Source organism: Trachypithecus francoisi, unplaced genomic scaffold, assembly GCF_009764315.1.
Source record: "Trachypithecus francoisi isolate TF-2019V2 unplaced genomic scaffold, Tfra_2.0 Lachesis_group10, whole genome shotgun sequence".
In the NCBI taxonomy this organism is placed as follows: domain Eukaryota; kingdom Metazoa; phylum Chordata; class Mammalia; order Primates; family Cercopithecidae; genus Trachypithecus; species Trachypithecus francoisi.
Genome location: NW_022681455.1, coordinates 95,315,627 through 95,332,783, shown reverse-complemented (window position 1 = coordinate 95,332,783; position 17,157 = coordinate 95,315,627).

Genomic DNA, 17,157 nt, shown 5'->3' with positions numbered 1-17,157 from the left:
GCCCTTGCCCACGACGGCCACACAGTTAGAATACAAAACAGACCCTCTCCTCTCCTCCTCCCGCCGCCACAAGCCACGGACGCACTCGAACTCTGGGACAGACAGGGGCGCTGGTGAACTAGGACAGAGGATGGCACAGGTTTGGGCACACCGCGGAAGCTCGGGATTTCGGGAACTTCGCATAATGGGGCCACACGCAAGCCCAAGCATAACTATATACAAAGTTTCTCGCACTGACTTTGACGGGCGAGATGTACTTTATTTCGCGAGCTCACGCTAACCCATCCGCTGCACCGGCACCCTCTCGGCAGTGCGCCCTCGTGCACACGCGTTGTCTCCTCCCCTCCGTCCGCTCCCCTCCCCCAGACACCGCCCACCAAGAGGACTGACCGGCTCAGACTACATTCTCCGAGAAACCCTGGGTCCGCCCAGCCCAGTGCCTGACACCTCCTTCACCTATGATTGGGCCCTGGCCTCTCTGGGCTCCGCCCCCCGGTGACGTAATGCCGCCTTCCTGCTAGTCTCGGCGCCAAAGGGGCGGGGCGAGGCGGGGCCTCGATCGCGCTATTGTCATGGAGACGGGAAGCTGGCGGCAGCGGGGACAGCTGGGCCGAGGTGGCTTCCAGCCGGCCAATGCCTAAGCGAGGCGGAACGCCCCGGGCGGCCCGACCCTGGGGCAGTGTGGAGCCGGCCAGTGGTGGCCTCGCCGGTGGCCTCTTCCCGGGCTCGCAGTAGGCCCGAGTCTTCGCTGGGAGCTCCCGCGAGCAGCGTCCCCGCCCTGCTGCCCTCGCTCCCGCCTCTTGCAGCCCCACGGCCCCTCAGCGCCCGCCCCCGGCTCCGCCCGCCGCAGCCGCAGCCCCTGGCGCTAACGGTCGGTAACGGCCCGCGCGCGCCGCCCGCCGGGGGCTCGCGCCAGCCACGAGGGAGCGTCCGCGGCCCGCGCGCCCGCGCGGCAGAGGAGAGGTGAGCCCCCGCCCGGGCCAGGCCCCCTGGCCGTGCCGTCCGCCCCTCGAGCCGCGTCCCCTGGTGGGCCGGACGGACGCGGCGGTGCTCAGCGCGCGACCAGAGGTCCCGTGGGCGAGGGCCTGGGCCTCGGGCCGCGTAGGCGCCGAACGAGCCTCTCTGGGTGTCGGCGTTCCGCGGCGGGCGCGCGTGGGCGTGGCCCCTCAGTCCACGCGTGGCCACTCAGTCGCCGCGGCTCTCGTCCGGGACGCGGCTTTCCGGAGTAGAGCCCTGGAGGTTTGTGCCACCGAGAACCCGAGTCTGTCACACAGACATCCTCATTACATCATCCTGCCACTCCGGCCGTCCCGCTCTTTCTCCCCCCATCCCCGCCCGGTGGCTTGTTTGTTGGTTGGTTTTTAAATTTTTTTAACCCCTTTTCTTGTACTGTCTTATTTTTGGTGTCAAGGACTGGAGAGACTCCTGCAAGATATTGAGGCATTTAGAATGTATGGTTCTGTTGCCGTGGTTGTCACCTCCTCTCTATGTCAAATTTAAGACTCATTTCTTAAGGATGTCTCTATTTTCTGCTTTATTTGCACATTGATGGCTCTGCTGCTCAGCTGGCCACGGCCACCCGGCGTCTGAGATGGAATTGTCTTAATATGAGAAAGGGAAGGGCGGATCATGATTAGCAGGCAGACTGCATGCAGATAGCATCTGGCGGGTTTTCTCCGTTTTTATATGAAAGCGTTCATTTTTTTTGCTGGTAAACACGAGGTTTTAACTTTTTGTCTGGATACTGGAGACCATTTGTTTCACTGTTCCCTCCTTCTTACTTCCTATTCATCAGCTTTTCCGTTTGGAAAGCTGCATACTTGGTAGCGGTAGTTTAATTGGTGCCTTGACTCTGAAGCTTTCTCTTCCAGCAGAGGTGGGATCTGTATCCCTCCCATCCCAGGTTACCAAGAAGACTTTTTCTCCCCTTGCTTTCTATTGCATTTGTATCTTTCCAAACACTTAAACTTACACTAGGGATAAGTTTGCTCGGGTTGTTTTTAACGTAGGACTATTAAATATTCTCATTTTAAAACTTCCTAAAGGTTTATTGGTTTGTCATGTCTGCACGGATCCAGTTTCGCATAACTCTTAAAATTTAAAGCTTTAAAGTAGGATCCGCAGTTGTATTGCCGAGACGTGGCCCTAGAGCTTGTTCTTCAAGTTTTGGCTGTACAGTTGTCATTGTTTCAGTCAAGTGCAAAAAAGGTTATTCCTGTTTATTTAGTGTAATAGCTATTTACAGTTAAAACTTAAAAGACTCCTAAAAGTAGGTCTGCTGTATTTTAAAGATCTCATCATTCTTGTGGGACAGACACAACACCAGTACTAGGAAAGGCAACAGATTGCTTCTGTCATATCACTTTGCTGTTTTGGAGTGTACTTAAAGGATTATGATTGATAAGGCTGTCTTGCCAGAGAATGTTGACACAGGTGTGCATCGTTATCTTAATTAAGATCCTGAGAAAATGTTGTCTATAAATGGTGACATAAGAAGGGCGGCATATTTTTGTACAGTTTTGCTTTTGGAGAATTTAATTGCACTTGAAACCTGTCTTTGAGCTTCCAGATTTTGTGAGCACTTTGGCAACAGAAGTTTTAGAGAGAAATGATAGTTTAATGTTAAGTGTTCTGGCATGTACTAATACTACTTGTGGCTTTTTGGTAATGCCTGTGTCGGCTTTCTTTGTGCTCTATCTTTGTGGAATAATGGTTTCTAATTTTGAATGGAAAGCATAAAATAGAGCAGTATTTTATTAAGCAAACACTTATTAGTGTTCAGAATAAATCTGTAGAGGAAGGCATGCTTAATGTGCAGGAACAGGAATGTAATAAGCGGTAAATATTTGAGAAATTTATGCTATTTCGTTTTTTTGGAAAAGAAACAGTCTCCTGGGGTGCCTTAATGATCTAAAACAATTTCTTTTTCATATCAAGTACCTAGCTACAATGTTTATGGAATGCCTTGTTTTTATTTCTAAAAATAGAAGAAAACTGTTTTATTTCTTCCAAAATATTGTTCTGTGCATTTGAATTGATGAGTAAGTGAAGATAGTGCATTTAAGTCTCTTACTCGTTTAAGGATCTGAGTCATAACCTGGGTGACCACTAAAATAATATTACTGTTCTTTACTCCAAATCTTGGAATGCAAAAATACTGGCAAGATGGATGCTGTTAATTATATTACCCTTGGCTTACCCAGCACCTAATACCTTTTAACATAAGTATTGCATTAAGATTTTCCCCTCTCTTTGTAGCTCATGATTTCCTGGAAGCTGGCTGTCTATCAGTGTGTATGTAAGAAGTGTGTATGTTTTTCTTTAATATTAAAACTCATTGTAGAAAGAGGAAGTGAAAGTGGAGGAGACCATAGGCATATGATCGGAAAAGCCAGGTGTAGTCACAGCTCATTCTTGACTCCAAGGATAATTAGCTGGTTAGAATTACATAGTAAACTAAAAAGAAAGACTTATGTAGATTTGTTTGCTAAAACTAAAACAAGACCATTAATTTTGAGATAATTGCTTTATTTATCTCCCATAGCACCCCCAATCAAAAAGTTTTTTCCCCTCTGGCAGCTATGATGAGCATTCTTATGGTGTTATCCATGTGTTATTTTCAAATTTGATATATTGCATTAAAAGAGATGAAATAGGAATATGAACTAATTGTCCATTTTAACGAATAACTCAATAATTATTACTATATGTATATATTCTAGAAATCTTAGGAAAAAATGTTCTTTAGTTGGTAACAGGAAAGTAAATTAAATCATGTAATCCTGAGTGAATTAAATATGCTCTTCACAATAGATTATGAACATAGCATCATACTTTGGAATAATGTTTTAACTTTGGAATAGTACAGCCTGTTTTTAGTGGTAGTATCTCATTATCTTTGTATATTTCTCTTCAATATCTCTTTTGTGTTGACTCCTGTATTTTAACATCTTTTTGGTATATTTGTTAGCTGTGTATAGGGAATAATTTTTCTTAATAGAATAGCAGCTGGTGCAACTCTAAGAACATGTCAAATCTAGGAATTCTTTTTTCCTTTTTCAATAATGACTGGTTTGCTTTCATAGCACTACTCCAAAGTGTGATGCTGAAGACTTATTTCTGCATAAATCTGCAGTGTTTTTATAGCTGTAGTATACCTAAACACCAATTTAGCTTAGCAAATTAACTTAGATGCTTCAAAATTGAAAACCAGTATATTCTAATGTACTTTGAGTTTAAGTCTTTATTAGTAAGCATGCACTTAACATTTGTTCGGGAGAAGAGAATGTAATTTTCTCCTGCAGTTGTCATTTATATAATCCATTTTTCTAGTCTTTTCTCAGGCTAATGATATTCCACACCTTGATACAGCTTTTATTTGTTTATTTGCCATAATATGGAGTGATACCTTGGAGAAAATTGGATATTTGAATCTAATATCCCAAAAGTATTACTTAGTTTTCTGTGTTTCCTTAGACAGAATCATTTCCATTTTCTGTGCAGGTGATAAGTGTGATGTTTCCGTAATACATTTGGATGTTGTCAGCTAAGTTCACTTCTGAACTAAGGGGTTCCTCCACATGTTGGCTGAAATTTGTCCTTGCACATCCCAAGGCTCGTCTGCAAGTGAGTGTCTGCACACAGTTTGCTTGTACGTGGAGTCAGTCCAAAATGGCATCAATGTTGGTTTTACCAAAGTATTTATATTGATAATAGAGGCTAAGTACAAAATGTAGAGAATGTCAATTACTTGAGGCCTTTGATCATTAAAAATTTTTATTAATTCATTAAACAAGGGTACCATAAATAGAAAAATTTTAGATTCATGAAATAAAACTGAATAATTCATTTTTACTTACTATTTATCATGGAATTACTTTGAATAATTTATTTTTAATGGTATAATTGGACAGTAAAATTTATAAACTCAGTGCTTTTCATAAAAATCAAAGGGAAGGTTGTGATATTTTATACAAATAGAATTATTATTTAAGAGAAATAACCTGTTTATGCCTAATTAGAGTTTTTAATCGTTTCAATTACCTAGTTCCTTTAAGAACAAATTTAGTGGGAATATCAGTTCCAGTCAGGGGTACCAAACTTTTTTAGTGACAGAGTACACACAGGTATGTAAAACTTGTCATTTCTCATCAAATAGAGACTGCTGAATATAGGCAGATAAGAAAAGCTATGAGAAAGAATTGTTTTGCAGAATATTTGTCTAGTGGTCAGATCTAGGAACTGAATTTATTGACTCAGAACACTTTAAATAAAAAAAATGGCTTCTTATAATCGGAAAAATAAAAAGTTAATTTTACAGAAGGCAGTAGTTAATATAGCCTCCAATAAAATTAATGTTTCTCTGAATACTTTCCGAGGCATTACAGTGATTTTTAACTAATATGAAGTGATATATAATAATTTTAAAATAACATCCTTGTGTTTTCCTATTACTGATTGCTTATGGAAATTGGGTTTCATGTATGACTGAGAGCCAAAGCATTACAGTGAGTTGGAAAACACAACACAAATATAAAGAAAGTGTTAGGCGGTGAGCAATCTGATTCCTTTTTGTTTGCCTTTAAGCTTAGTTTTTTGTTTTACTTTGTTTTAAGCCATGTATAAAATTGTTGAATTTAAAACATAAGAGGATTGAGTGATTTTTTTTTTTCCTCCTAAGGGTAAATGTAGGGAAAATCTAAACACATATGCAGATTGGATGAGTTTTATATCTGTTATCGGCCATATTTATTAAGATTCATATTTCATGTATATTAAAGGTATTCAAATGTATTAAAACTCTTATATTCTTTCTATGTAAAATAGATGTAGGGGGTTCCCACTCTTGAAAATATGAAGAAAACATGTCCTTTCAGCAGTAATGGGTTTTGGTTGATTAATTGAGAAGGTTGTATTAAATGTTCTCTAGTGGAAATGGCTAAAGAGCATGCTTTTTGAGAAATGTATCATCTAGGAATAAAATCAATTGGAGTATTGGTAATTAAATTGTAATTCCATGAAGGAAGGAAGTGGTGCAAAAATGAAGCTAACTATTCCTGTTTTTCTTTTTAAGAGTCTACAATTCATAATGGAGCTACTGTACTGGCTATTGGAAGGAGGAGATTCTGAAGATAAGGAGGTAATGTTATCTCTTTTAAAAGAATACTTTCCTCTGTAATCCTGAACCTTTATTACATGTAAGAACTTTGTGCAGTAGACAGCAATTTCTTTAAATTTGGTATATGGAAACAATTTTATTTTCCTCTGCTGAGTTTTTGAGCCTGCCTCTTCTAGTGCTATGGACTACATTGGTAGAGCTGAGAAATACCATTTTGCCGTACTCAGCACCCTTAAAATAGCTTCTTTCTGAGTATTAGATCTGCGAAGGTGTCCTGCACAGTTCTTGTAGATGTCATTTTAGTTTGTGGTTGACGTGCATGCATTTAGCATGTTGCTTAACCATCCTCATTTGCCTCCCAGTTCTTTGTTGCCTTCATTTTGGGGGGAATGTGTTTTCTGCTGGATGATTTACTGCCAGACACGACCAAACTCTGAGTAGAAGAGTTGGTGGTTGGCAACTGGTTCCAGTGCTCTGCTGAGAAGTTAGTTGGGCCCAGCGTGGAGCACTGTAGTGTCCTGGAGGCCAGGAGCTCCTGCACAGGGGGTCTTTTCCTGGATCAGAGCCTTAGGTGCCTTTCCATTTTTCATGTAATCTTTTCCTAGGTTGGCTTGCTGCTTGCTTTGTAGCTGTTGCAGGGATTCACATGGAATGGAGGGCTCTCTTTTATTGTGGATTATTTATTTGATAATCTACCCATGTGCTTTTTCATTTTCAAAAACCCAATGGTGTTTAAGAATCAAAGATTCTTGAAGAACAAAAGTTGGGTTCAATTTGTATCTGTGAGAAAAGATTCAATCCTCTGATGCTGTGTAGCCACATTGAATATGCAGGCTAAATTAAAAACAGAGAAAAACCTTTTTATAATAGGCCAATTACTATATCTAGGAATGTTTATACAGGCTGAAATTTTGTAATGGTATTTATATCTGTTTTCCTTTTTAAGGGAAATAATATACTTTTCTAGGCATCAAAAATATCTGCCCCTTTCTCTAATGTTGACATACCACCTTCCCCCAACCCCCAACGCTAAATTTGACTGGCTTAAAAAAATCTGCCCCCTGAACTATATCTGGGGAGGAATATTATTAATAAAACAATGAAGGACTTCATGGTGTCTAGTTATATAATTAGGAAATTGGTTAGAAACATGGCTAAAACCAGTTTCTTTCATTAAAAGAACTAGTGTACATTTAAAAACAAAAACTTTCAGGAAAAAGACTCTTTAATCTTTAAGTCAAATAGTATTTTTGGTTAACCCAGCAGGAAGGGGAAATATACCAATTTCAGATTCTTTTATTCATGCCTAAGTAGAGGTTATAAGCAGCTAAGGAAGCGATTAAAATGTAGTCTAGTAAAAAATGGTGATATCAAAGTGATTACTACTTGGAAAGCAGTTTACATTTGCAAAAAAAATTCAGTATTATGACCTTCACCAACTTTTTCACATCATATACTTGGGTTATTATGGGATAGCTTGTGTATGGAATGCAAGGGTATTTTTGAATTGACTAGGTCTTGCTGGTCATCTTAAAATATGTTGCAATATTACAAAGTTGAAATGTAATATTTTTTAATAGAAGGAAAATATAAATTTAATATCTGGCCAATTGAGACCTTTAAACTTTAAAAGTATGATGTTTACATATATGATACTGTTTTGTCTTTGCTATATTAACAGAATTAGAGGGGTGTTCTACAATTCAGATATCTTATATATTAATTCCAAATTTTATTCTCTATAATGGACTTTTAAAATAAAAGGTGTATGTGCTTCAGAGGGCAAAATTTGAATCATGAGCTAATTTACTAAGCATCAGATTATAGAAAAGCAGCCTTGATTAATTTGGAACTGTGAAAGGGGGCAGGTAAAACTGTTTTCAGCTGAAATTTACTAATGCAGCAACCATTTAAATTAAATGTTTGTTAACATAATAATGATGGCATTTTCTCCTCCCCCTCCTTGTGGTTTTGTCCAACTAGATGTTACAGTGGCAGTTGCACTGACTGTTAAGTGTTTAAATGATGACACCATTATGTGAAGTGATTTTGAAATGAGAGATTCCAGCCAAGAATTACATCTGCTCCCATCTCCTTCAAATCATACTCTCTGGCAGTACAGATTATGATTGATTTGTTTGTGACAGATTGCAGGAAACAGTCATTGATTTTTCAATATTTTACCTTAAAATTATTTACAGTTGTAACCATGGGGAGGTATTTCCATGGGCTGTCAGCCCCTGAAAGACTAGGATAATATTCCCTGCTCTCTGACAAGACAAATTACCTGTAATGAGTGCAGTAGCTGAAGGGTATACTTTTATTTTAAAATATGTCAATAACCCCAGTGACTAAACGAATATTGATTTAGCATAATGAAGCCTGAGTAATGTGAAAATGAGCTTTTTCAAGGGGCATGGTAAAGTCTTTCTTTTTAGCTGGTTTGTAAGAAGCTTTTCATTCTTTTCAGCTAGCTGGTAGGAATATAGAATTTTATAAGCAAACCATCAGGAATGATAGTGTTGTTTCTGATAAGCAACATCCAAATATGTTGACCCTGCTTTTAGTGTTTTTTTTCATTTCTTATTTTCAGTCTTACTTTTAGTCATAGAATAGTTACTGATTTGATGGGGTCTTTAACTGACTTAATATTTTTACAATTTCAATATATTTTGCATTGGAATCTCAAGTAATGAATATTAAAATATATGTACAATCATTTGTAGATGATATCATAATTATATTAAGACATTTCAAATGGGCTGTTGTGGTATTTAATGTGCCGTATTTTATGGTAGAATAATTTTCAGTCTCTGGACATCAGATTGCTTTCAGTGGGAATGAAGATTAATTTACTTCAGTCCTGATTTTTTAGGCATCAATGCATGTTTTCATTTTTGTCAGACTTTTACCCCCTTTTAATATAATTCTCAACTTTTTATGGATTTATTTCCAATACATAAAATCCTTCAAAAGAAGAATAATAAATTTTATATTTTTTATAAAAATAAATTTATTTTTAGTCCATCAAGGTATCTGAAGATTTTATGCCTAGGTATCTCCATATCTAACTCGTTAAGGAAGGAAAATAGGATAAACAATGCTGGTAATATATAGCAGAAAAGTAAGTATTTGAACAAGATGTCAGACTGATATTTCATGGAAACCTAACTCATTTTATGGTAACTAATAGTAATCTTATTTAAATCAATAGTAAAACCTGTTTAGAAATTAAAAATGAGTTATGATTTAAAGAAAATTCAGATGACTCATTGTGAGTGCTAGTTCTCTTGTAGGATGCCACTGGAAATGTTGAAATGAAAAATTACAAGTGTATCTTTTGATGGAAAAAAGGATAGTCTCTAGAACACAAAATTATTGTTTTATTTTTTTTCTCAGGAGTTTGCCTAAGGGTGTGACAGATGATCTCTGTCACTTAGTTGTGTCCTATAATAAACTGGATGCTTTATAAAATACTAGACCTGTGATTTCATATGCTGTAATATTTCATTTCTCCATCTCACCTCCAAATTATTTCCCCTTTTCTTTAAAAGGACCTTTGAAATATAGAAATATGAGGGATCATCATATGTGAAACTAGTAGCCCAAATTCATCAACCATTAATTTGATTTACAGTTTTTTAAGTCAACATGGTAACCATAGAATTACTTACACCTTCTAGGAAAAAAAAAAAAGATACAAATTTTTTTCCTCAATAGTTTCTTAATAAAGTTAGATATGGAAAATAAAGCATAAACACAAATGTATGCTAAGAAAAACACCTATATTATTGTTTAGTTTATTTTGGAGTAAAATCATAAATGTATTATAGTCACCATCTCCTGACCCCTTTTTAATTTCAACTAAACTAAGCATGTGTGTTTGTGTGTTCATTTTATAGTTCATATGTAGAACTATGTAAATTAAATTTAAGAAACATGTAAAGTAGAGGAAATAGTTTTCTGGGGAAATTTTTCCTTTTTGGATATTATGCCCTTTTCCATTGCTTTTCTCTGCTTGAAAGCAAAAAAAGTACCCTGCCCCTGTTGTCCTTTAGGGAAAATCTATTCCTATAAAGTATTTTTAAATCATGTAAGTCATTGCCTAGGATTAGCTAAACATTCGTTTTTAAAAAGGAGAAAATGCCCCTGCTTTAAGATTGTCTTGTATTTGTATCTATTAAGATAAACAGTTTGCTTTGATACGGTACATACCAATCTACTTAGTTAATTTTTTTCCAGAATTCGTTTTACTGTGTTTAGTCGGACCTTTTATGATAACTTAATATGGGAACAAATTAGCATTTAATTCTATTTTCCATGTGACCTCAACCAGTTGCAGAATTGTACCACCACTTTTGGGGAGCAATTTGATAGTTTATGTAGACTATAGCATTAATTGTTCCCAAATGTTCAGTGCATCCTGGCTAATGTGTTATTGAAGGTGTTTTCACGTAAGCAGTTAGAGGAAGCACTTCACCCCATGACTAAGTTATTAAAATGCCTCCTAAAGTAGCATTTTAAATTAGTATACATAATTGATTAGTAATTTGTCTTCTCCCAAGCATAAAACAGCATAGCAGAGTTAAGTGTGACCAGTGAAGTATAAGATATTAAGGATTGATGGTGACAATGATCATGGTAACTAAATGGATTTTTTTTTTTTTTAATTTTAGATTCAGCCATCGGTCTTTGAAATTTCCTGTGATGAGTTTCAATCTAGATGCAAAGGACATGGAAAAATCAAAGTGCTCGAGTGGTTTAAATATGTTTTGGATGTTCCTGTTTATAGACTATAATACTTTTCCAATTAAAATCCTCAGTTGTCATGCAGAAGAAGGTTAAGCTCTACTTGATTGCCAATTTTACTGAAAATGCTTAGTATTTTACAGTATCACTGAATATATTTTGTTTAGCCAAAGTATAGGAAAAATAAATTGTGTAGGTTGACTTTTTTCTAAAAATGTCTTTTTTCTAAAAATGTCTTTATTAGATTGAATGAATGTTTATGCCTGAAAAAAAAAGGTTCAAAAAATTCCTTTTACCATCATAGTCATTCTTTTGACAATCAGTTATTATTAGACTCGGTTTAAAATAATTTTCTAATATGACTCTTACATTTATGGGAGGAAAAAGACTTGAAAGATACTCCTGTGTGTATTTTAATTCTCTGTAGTAGTAGTCCCTCTGGAATAGAATGTCTCTTCCTCAAACAAATCTATTGGCTCATTTCATATATGAGAAAAAGTTGCCCTAACTGGCAGAGTTTCATCTCTGTAAAGAAGGCTGACATCCACCTCCTTCACAGAATCCCTGCATCTGGGTAATTGAGTAATGACAGATTACCTTGCCACTGGGAAATACCTTGTTGTGGCCTTTGTAGCAGCTACAGGAAGATGGAAGAATTCTTCTGTACAGACAGGTCTCCAGCCTCTTTGGTGTGGACACTGTGAAAGGGGTACGTCTGGTGGGAAGGAGTGCTTAGGGAAGGAACTGGGAAGGTCCACAAAGGCTGATGATGACAAAGAATCCAAGGGCTAGGATGAATTCTAAGCTTAGATCTCAGAGTCATAAAGTAAATTTATTAGGCTAGAGAGATTTCCTTTTTTGTTTTTGATCTAACTTTATTTTCTCAGATTTATAAGTTCACATGCAGCTGTACAAAATCATACAGAAATCTTTGAACACTACCCAGTTTCTCCTAATAGTAACTTCTTGCAATATACTGTATAGTACAGCATAACAACCTGGATATTGACATTGATGCAGTCAAGATAGAGAACATTTCTATAACCAGGAGGATCCCTCGTTACTGCCCTTTTATAGCCACCCCTACTTCCAGACCATCTCACTCCTCCCTTAACCCGGGCAACCGCTAGCCTATTCTCCATTTCTATAAATTTGTCTTTATAGGAATGTTATATAATTGCAATTAAAGTGTGTAACCTTTTGGGGTTTGACTCAAACCCAGCATCATTTTCTGGAGGTTCAGCTTATATGTGTCAATAGTTTGTTCCCTTTTTTTAGTTCAATAATATTCTATGGTATGCGTGTACCACATCACTCATCAATTAGGACTTCTGGGTTGTATCTGGTATTCCATTATTACAAATAAAAGTGCTATATATATTCGTGTAGAGGTTTCTGTGTGAACATAAACTTTCATTTTCCTGGGACAAATGCCCAGGAGTGAAAATTGTGAGTCATATGGTAATTACATAGAGTATTTTTTTTTTTTTTTTTTTTTGAGACTTGAATTGACTTTGTGTCTGTGAGGGGGGAGGCAAGGAGAAACTCTATATTTTTGTAGTGTTTTTAACTAGATTTGTTTATGATTTTAAAACATAAAATCTTTTTTTTTTTTTTTTTGAGACGGAGTCTCGCTCTGTCACCCAGGCTGGAGTGCTGTGGCCGGATCTCAGCTCACTGCAAGCTCCGCTTCTCGGGTTCACGCCATTCTCCTGCCTCAGCCTCCCGAGTAGCTGGGACTACAGGCGCCGCCACGTCGCCCGGCTAGTTTTTTTTTATAGTTTTTAGTAGAGACGGGGTTTCACCGTGTTAGCCAGGATGGTCTCGATCTCCTGACCTCGTGATCCGCCTGTCTCGGCCTCCCAAAGTGCTGGGATTACAGGCTTGAGCCACCGCGCCCGGCCCTAAAACATAAAATCTTAACATAAGTTGTAGCCAAATATAAGAAAGGATTTTTCCAGAATCTAGACTTTATTCTTATTTTAGAGAAATACTTTTGAAAAAATTGCTTTATTGGCAAACAATTCCTATGTAAAGAAATCAAAGACACATATATACTCTAGGAAAGATGTTGCAAAGCTGACAGGCGACTTTGGGAAATTTGAGGGCAGTTTTCCAGTGTTACTAGAGACTTGACATTCAAGGATGTATTATGATAGTTTCTGAATTCATAGACTCTTTAGCGTTTGTCACTACCCTCAGGCCTGCAGTTTTTATTTGTAGAATTAACTCATTATCTTCACAATGCTTTGTTGAGTGCTGTTGCAGAAAAATGCTCATTTAATTCAATTATATACACTTACTAGGAAAAAGAAAAAGTATCTTTTTCTAGTACATGGCCCCTAAAAATGACAGCTTTACACAATGCTGAATGGAGGAAACAGCTCTGTTTCCATCAAACTTCTGGTGGAAATTATGCAAAGTTACGTTATGCTTTCTGAGACGTAGTGAGGTAGTACACAACCATGTATGCTATATTACTGGGGAGACCCACTGAAAGAATTTTCAAGGATAATTTTTACTCTGATTTTCCATCATGTATATTGACTTTATTGATTGGTTGATTGAGATGGAGTCTCACCCCATCCTACAGGCTGATGTGCAGTGGTGCAATCTCTGCTTACTGCAACCTCGGCCTCCCAGGTTCAAGTGATTCTTGTGCCTCAGTCTCCTGAGTAGCTGAGACTACGGGCGTGTGCCACGATGCCCGGCTAGTTTTTGTATTTTTAGTAGAGACAGGATTTGCTAGGCTGTTCTCAAACTCCTGATCTCAGGTGATCCACCCACCTCGGCCTCCCAAAGTGCTGGGATTACAGGCGTGAGCCACCGTGCTGGCCATGTATATTGACTTTAAAATGTTACCAGCTGGGCGCCATGGCTCACGCCTGTAATCCCAGCACTTTGGGAGCCCGAGGCGGATGGATTACCTGAGGTCAGGAGTTCGGGACCAGCCTAACATGGTGAAACCCCATCTCTTCTAAAAATACAAAAATTAGCTAGGTGTCGTGGCAGGTGCCTGTAATCCCAACTACTGGGAAGGCAGAGGCAGGAGAATTGCTTGAACCCGGCAGGCAGAGGTTCCAGTGAGCCAAGACTGTGCCACTGCACTCTAGCCTGGGCAACAAGAGCAAAACTCAGTCTCAAAACAAAACAAAAGTTACCAAGGATGAAACATTGGTCACAATGATCCCTCTAACAGCAGTCAATATTATAAATCTAACATTTTTTTTATTGAGATACTAGGCACAGGGAACCCCAGTCTTTCAATATTCATGAATTATAGTTTAGTCTTTAGCTCATTATGGTCATGACCATAGTGAAATAAATGACACAAGATAAAATAGTTTTTGCCCTTAAAACTGACCTGGGTAAAAGGATGTACACATGAATCTTTGAATACCAGCATAGTCGTTCATTCTTTGAGCCATGTTGTAGCATCCCATGTTCTGGCCCTTCCAGCACTGGGAACTCATCACAAAGAAGGCCGTACAGGCCAGGCGCTATGGCTCACACCTGTAATCTCAGCACTTTGGGAGGCCAAGGCGGGCGGATCACCTGAGGTCAGGAGTTCAAGACCAGCCCGGCCAACATGGTGAAACCCTGTCTCTACTAAAAATACAATAATTAGCCAGGTGTGGTGGCAGACGCCTGTAATTCCAGCTACTCAGGAGGCTAAGGCAAGAGAATCGCTTGAACCTAGGAGGCAGAGGTTGCAGTCAGCTGAGATTGCACCATTGCACTCCAGCCTGGGGGATAAGAGCGATCACCTGAACCCAAAAGTTTGAGACCAGCCTGAGCAACATGGTGAAACCCTGTCTCTACAAAATACAGAAAAAAAAAAAATTAACCAATTTTTTTAACCTCCCAGCTACTTGGGAGGCTGAGGTAGGAGGATAGCTTGAGCCTGGGGAGGTCACAGCTGCAATGAGTCGTGATTGCACCACTGCACTCCAGCCTGGGCAATAGATTGAAACTGTCTACACACACACATACACGCAAATGACCTTTGGTAAGATTATACATAGAGTTTATCGTTATATTAAAAAACTCTTGAACAACCTAAGAAAACACAGTTATTTCTGTACATTATTTTGTTAAAGTGTACAGGGTAGTAAGAGCTAAGAGCCTTTTCTAAATGTACATCCAATCTTAAGAGGCTAAAATAGGAAGCTTTCATATAGCCAAGTCCCCATTAGCTTGGGAACCTGGAAAACAGAAGATGTAAGTTTCTATCAGAGTTTCTTTAAATTTATGTAAATCATAAATTTGAGCAAGGTAATTATAAAAGACATTAAAATTAAGATACTCAGGATTTTATATGTAATAATATTGATTCCAATATCTTCAACTCTGTGGCACTGCCAATGAGGAGACCAAAATGAATTGTATTTTATGAAAGGGCTATATTAGACCAGTCACTTAAAAGTTCCGAGTACATACAATGACAAAGCATTGTGGAATCATCTTGTACTACTGTTTATGTAGTAGTTAAAAACGTAAAATAAAAAGAAAATGGTGCAGTTTTAGACAGTTTAAAAAAATTTTACAAATACTTCAAATCATAGGTTGGTTACCACTAGACTTCCTGACTCTGCAGTGGTTGCTGTATTCACTGTACATTCTTTTAAAACACCAGGCACTTTGTAATTTTGTCTATAATTGTTTATATATTTTTTCTCCACAACATATTTTAGAACAACTTATTGCTAAGTTACTTTAACATGTGTGCCATCTTTAAACTTTGTATATGAGTGTACTAAAGTTTCAGTTGCAAGACACATCTATGCACTATTTTTTTTCAGGAGCCTATTTATTCAAAATACCTTTTAAATGCAGTGCATAAAAATAGCAGGCTACTTCCACTTACAGGCTTTTGGAGCTGGAGAAGACTTGTTTTTCAGATGAGGAAACTGAGTCCCAGCAAGGTGAAATGACTTGCTGGTAAGTGATATGATTAAACTTATTTTTTGACTCCAAAGCAAATGCTGCCAACTTAAAGATGCTTGTCCCAACTTCTGGAAATTCACTGTATCAGTGTTTATCTTACAACCTCATTCTTAATAATAGTTTCTTCACATTAGAAATAAATGTCAGAAATAAATGTCTACTTGTCATTTGTACATGTCATGCAAACATTTTGGCACCAGATGTGGGTACAAGTAGAAAGCAGCACGTTCATCTCAGAACTGGATTTTATCCAATAGAATGTTCTGTTTATTCATTGCTATTCATGCATACCTGCTGTGCTTTAACATTGTGATAAATCCAGGGAATCAAATATGAATACAAATATTCCCCGAATTCAACAAAGTAGGCATTGACTCTGGCCAGGAGACAAAATGTTAAATGGCATGCAGTCTTTACCCTGGCAGAACTTGAAGCTTATCGCCTATTGTAGAGATGAAGCCATAAACAGATCATCTCAGCACAGCATGATAAGGGGGAACGCCAGGGATCATGGGAGTACATAGGCCCAGTCACTAATTAAATCTGATGGAGTGTGGGCAAAGTAAAGGAAGGCTGCCTAGAGGAGAGAGCATTGGGGTTGAGCCCTGGCAGGAACAGGGTTCCAGGCAAGGGGAACAAAGACCAATGACAATGGAGAACCTTGGAATAGTTCAGTGTAGAGGATTACGAGGGATGTATGCAGAGATGGGAGAGAGGGAAGAGAGCGGGCACAGGCAGGGGCAAGGCTGTGAAGGGCTTTTATATGCCTGGCCAACAAACTTGCATTTCATCGTGCAAACAGGGGTGCCCCTTAAGGTTTTAAGCATTTACCTGACCAGTTCTGCATTTTAAATATATCACTTTGGTGGTAGCATGGGACATGCATTAGAGGCCAGCAAGATTGGATATTGAGAGATCAGTTAAGTTTCTGCAAGTAGTTGTTGGCCTGAACTAAGAGTGGCCAGGGGAAGGAGAGAGATCTGTGAATTGATGGGAGATGCTCAGATGCTAGAAATAAATGGACTTGATGACTGATTCCATGTGAGGGCAGAGGAAAAGCATATCAATGGCATCTAGAGTGCTTAAACAATTAGGTTGTGGTGGGATGGGGATGTTTTGAGTTGGGACCCAGGAGAATTAGGTCTAGAGGGAAAAAGATCCATGTTCAGTGTGGGTCCAGCAGTTGGTTTTGAGGCGCGACCGAAATACCTAAGTGTTTGGAATCTATTCTTTTATATTGTTGCATCTTTTTTCCTCTTAAAGAGCAAATTTCTCAAGAAATGTGTCTCCTTTCATTATTTTTATTTATTTTTTGTTTTGTTTTTGTGTAATACAACTGTCAT